Consider the following 4756-nt stretch of genomic DNA (forward strand, 5'->3'; position numbering starts at 1 on the left):
TTTTGGGACACTTAATTTAGGAGCAGTAAGGAGCGGGCTTTTTTTTCATATATATATTTTTTTACGCCCTTGCACTGTCTCCTCTGCTTAAAAAAAAGACCTTAATCAATCACGTTTTCTTTCCTCTTTGAAGGTTAATTAGTGTTATGTCGTTGTTAAGTGTTGCTGCAAGGAAGAAGGTTACAATGTCGCATCTAAATGACCGGATTCATACCTTTTTATACGTTTTTCATTTACGTGATTTATCTTACTCCTGATATTCACCCATTAATGGCTTTCTTTTCTCCTCTGTTTGCAGGTACGTTGTTGCTGTGCTGTTACTAACGTTGCTGAGAGGGTAAGATTGTCTCTCTATTATTAAACGAAATCTCAGGCCACATACCTTCTTTTTTATATCCTTTTAAATTTTCCTCTTCTTTTTCGTCCCTTCCACGTTAGCTGCTGCTCCTCTTGACAAAAAGCCTTAATGACTCTTTTTCCTTCAGTCTTTTTGTTTTTGTTGTGTCGAGAAAGTCAAGAAGTTGCCGGATATCTTGTTAGGAAGGCCGGATATTTTTCTCTGTATCTGGAAATATAATGATTCTAAACAAAGAATCTATGAATGTTCAAGTTACTATCTATAGATCTGTAAGTCACTGTTTATGAATGTACAAGTGTTTTTTTTATCAATACAAAAGTAACTGTTTAGGAGTCGACTAGTAACTGTTTATGAGTGTACAAATATTTCCTTTATCAATACACAAGTCACTGTTTATGAATGTACAAGTATTTTTTTTCATCTGTACACAAGTAACTGTCTATGAATCTACTAGTCACTTTCTGAATCTTCAAGTAACTGACAAGCTGGATGAGGTAAAGTGGAGAGTCTGGTGCGACGATGAAATAAGAACCTTTACCGGGGCAGGATGGAGTGCGCTAACGGAGGGAGGGAAAGAAAAATAAAGAACCAAGGAAATATAGGAAAAAAAAATCAACGTTGGACATCTTCAGCATTTCCCGCCCGACATCTGATGACAAACAGATACAAAATAAAAACAATATTACTTTAAAATTCATCTATATTGCCTGAAAACGAATTAGCAGTGGTCAAAAACATGAAAAAAAAAGAGATGAGATATTTCACTTTCTTTGTGTTAGGTGAAACTACATTTTTTCTTAACAAGCAAACAATTTCAAAACAAACAAAACATAAGTAATTATATATAAACAAATTAACAAAGAAAACGTAAAGTATATTATAACCTGTAAACAACGCAATATGTAAAAAAAAGCAAAAAAGAAATCACCTCTTAAAAACATCCCAAAGCACCCCATTCCAGCAGTAGTCGAGGAGGAGGAACCGAGGATAACTAACCCCGAGCATCACTCACTTTTTCCCCGCGTCACCAGATGGCGTTGCGTGGCGTTGCGAGGCGAGGCGAGGCGAGGCAAGAGAGGCTGCAGCTGCTAATTTCATCCCGAGTCGCTTCTTCAATCTTTTCCAGACGAGTAAACTCCCTCTTAACTCCCTCCCAGGCAACGTTTTTCTCCCTCCGGACCTGCGATTCTCATTTTCAGCCTCTTCTTACCCTCCAGTGCCTGCCGCGCGAGGGAAGGAGGGAATTAGGAAAGGAGAAGAGACTGGAGAGGAGGAGCAGAAGAAGTGGGAGAGAGAGAGGGGCGGGTGGAGAAGGGTAGGAGAGAAAGAGTTGGGAATGGAGTAGGTGGATAGGTGGAGAGAGAGAGAGAGAGAGAGAGAGAGAGAGAGAGAGAGAATGTTGCTGACAGCTCTGGATAAACAAAGTAGGTACTGTAATTTGAATCTTGTTCCTTTTAAACTCTCTCTCTCTCTCTCTCTCTCTCTCTCTCTCTCTCTCTCTCTCTCTCATAAAACAACAATAATGACCACTTTTAAAAATTGTATGCTTCAGTCAATGAGAAAAAGGAGGAGGAAGAAAAGGAGGAGGAGGAGGAGGAGGAGGAGGAGGAGGAGGAAGAAGATTTCCCACAATAACCAGTGAGGTAAACAGCTGAAAATTGAGGAAACTATAATATTACACTTCCTCCTCCTCCTCCTCCTCTTCCTCCTATTCCTTCTCTTCCTCCTCCTCCTCTTCCGCCTTCCCCATTTCAACATCCTTCTTCATAAACTCTGCTCGAGGTAACTTTGGTGTAACAAATGAAAAGCTTACAAAAATTGTCTCTCTCTCTCTCTCTCTCTTCCATTTTGCTCCTCCTCCTTCTCCTCTTCTTCTCCTCCTCGTTCTCATATTTTCGTATGACAACGTTTTCTTTCTCTTTTCTCTCCTTTCCTCAGTTGTCATAAAAATACTTCTTTGTTCGTCCAGAAGAAACAGGTAGAAGAGGAGGGGAAAGAAAAGAGGAGGAAGAGGAGAAGGAAAAGCGGAGGAGGAGGAGGAGGAGGAGGAGGAGGAGGAGGAGGAGGAAAGGCAATTACAAAACCCCTTTAAAACAATATATTAAATTAAGTAAAAAAAGTTTTAAAAAAACACAAAAGATGAACTGAAATTAATTTCCTGACACAAAAGAGAAAGAATTGAGAGAGAGAGAGAGAGAGAGAGAGAGAGAGAGAGAGAGAGAGAGAGAGAGAGAGAGAGAGACACTCGTATTGTTTCTCCATCGTTAACTTTCCAAAGCCTCGTTCTCTCTCTCCTCACCTCCATCCTCTCTCTCTCCTCCACTAATGAAGCTCCTTGTTGCAGACTCCTCCTGTATCCTTCTCCTCCTCTTCCTCTTCCTCTCCTCCTCCTCCTCTTCCTCCTCCTCCTCCTCCTATAATCCAATTCTTTTCTTATCATTGTTATTTTTTGCTTCGTTGCCTTTCTCTATTTTTTTTTTACCATTTTCTCCATTGCTTACTCTCTCTCTCTCTCTCACCTAAACACTCCTGATTTCCTTCCTCACCACTTGCTTGTTTGCTTGACTGCCTCCTCCTCCTCCTCCTCCTCCTCCTCGTCCTTCTCCTCCTCCTCCTTCTTCTCCTTCTCCTCTTTCTTCTCCTCCTCTTCACTCCACTGTTTTCTTTTATACTTTCTGACGTGATTTTTGAGATGATGGAAGGGAGGAGAGAAATGACGAAGAGAAAACATAAGAAAACAAAAAGAAGGTAGAGTATTAAGAAGAAGATTAAGTAAAGAAGACATAGAGGAAAGAATGAGGAAGGAGAAGAGGAAGGAAGAGGAAGTAAGGAAGAAAAAGGAAGAGAGAGAGAGAGAGAGAGAGAGAGAGAGAGAGAGAGAGAGAGAGAGAGAGAGAGAGAGAGAGAGAGAGAGAGAGAGAGAGTGGATAAAAATACTAATTATGAGTATTGGTTTTCCGATACTTTCTTTTTCCTGTTACGGTTTATTTTTTTCCTCGGTCCTTCCTCCTTCTTTTCCTCCTTTCCGGCCCACCATTCTCCTCCTCCTCTTCCTCCTCCTCCAAACTCGTTCAGTTTCTAGAAGACAATAATGTAATCTCCGACACTCAGCACGGCTTCAGAAACAAGCGCTCCTGCCTAACGAATTTATTAGACTTCTTCCAAGGTATATATAAGAACTGGGATGCCCATATGCACAGTGATATTATATATTTACAACAGAGCCCCTAGCAGGCCTACATTTTTGTATATAGGAAACTACTCACTAAGGAATGTATATATTGTTATTGTTATATATATATTGTTAGGTTGTATTTTTTTTTTGTCAAATTTATTGTGATGTGTTAAAGGTGGAATGAAACATCTCTATTAATTAACATCTGTCTGTCAGGAGATTCGGCTCGACAGTCTGTTGCTGAAATTGTTAAACTATAATTCTCTGTATATGTATTTATTAAGAGCAATAAATATTTACTTACTTACTTACTTACACACATACACACACACACAGACACATACACACTTACACAAACAATATATATATAGATGTGAACCAGTTTCAGTTTTATGATAGATTTCTGAACCAAACCACAAGCTAGCCTTTCTCTCTCCATCCACTACTTTCTCCACTACCTTCTGACTGTCCAGCTCTCTCCCTTACATTAGTCCAAGGGTGAGTTAATTCTAATCACCTGATTTTAGCACCTGAGTTTTAAACCTCCACTACTTTCTCCACCACCTTCTGACTGTCCAGCTCTCTCCCTTACATTAGTCCAAGGGTGAGTTAATTCTAAGCACCTGATTTTAAAATAGATTTCCGAGCACCTGAGTTTTAAAAAGGATTTCCAAACCAAACCATATCCTAACCTTCTCTCTCCCTCCACTACTTTCTCCACCACCTTCTGACTGTCCAGCTCTCTCCCTTACATTAGTCCAAGGGTGAGTCAATTCTAAGCACCTGGGCGGCCATAGAGAGCAAGGGAATCACCGTAAATCAAAGCAGAAGCACCTGGAATGACCCATGAATCACTGCCCTCGCGCTCACCTCAGCCCCTCCGTCTCCATATCCCAGCGGCGTCACTGACATAGCGGGAATAGGCTCAGAGGTCAATAAATCTAAACACGGTCATACGTCACCCAAATCGAATAGGGTGAAAGGCTTATTATATAACACTGGGTGGTAGGGTAAGCAAATAGAATGCGGTTAAAGGCTTATAATATTGCACTGGGTTAAGAGAGAGGAAAAATACCGTGGAAGAGAGGATGAAGGGAGGTTAGGGGAGAGAGAGAGAGAAAGAACAGAGGGAAATAATGCAATAAAAAAGACAGTTGCAAAATATGGAAAAATAAATGGCAGGATAAATATGAAAAATGAAGGAAACAAAATATATAGGAAAC

General features: G+C 40.3%; 1 long non-coding RNA gene across 1 annotated transcript in view; it reads right to left on the minus strand.

Annotated features, from left to right (window-relative positions):
- The window catches only part of LOC126983367 (uncharacterized), an 85849-nt gene extending 84244 nt beyond the window's left edge, over positions 1 to 1605 (minus strand). The window contains exons 1-2 of the long non-coding RNA XR_007735820.1: positions 1371 to 1605; positions 383 to 565 (exon numbers count right to left, since the gene is read on the minus strand). This is a non-coding gene — a long non-coding RNA (uncharacterized LOC126983367). The remainder of the gene's footprint in view (positions 1 to 382; positions 566 to 1370) is intronic.
- Positions 1606 to 4756: the final 3151 nt, after the last annotated feature.

Source organism: Eriocheir sinensis, chromosome 53 (genome assembly GCF_024679095.1).
Source record: "Eriocheir sinensis breed Jianghai 21 chromosome 53, ASM2467909v1, whole genome shotgun sequence".
NCBI classification, from domain to species: domain Eukaryota; kingdom Metazoa; phylum Arthropoda; class Malacostraca; order Decapoda; family Varunidae; genus Eriocheir; species Eriocheir sinensis.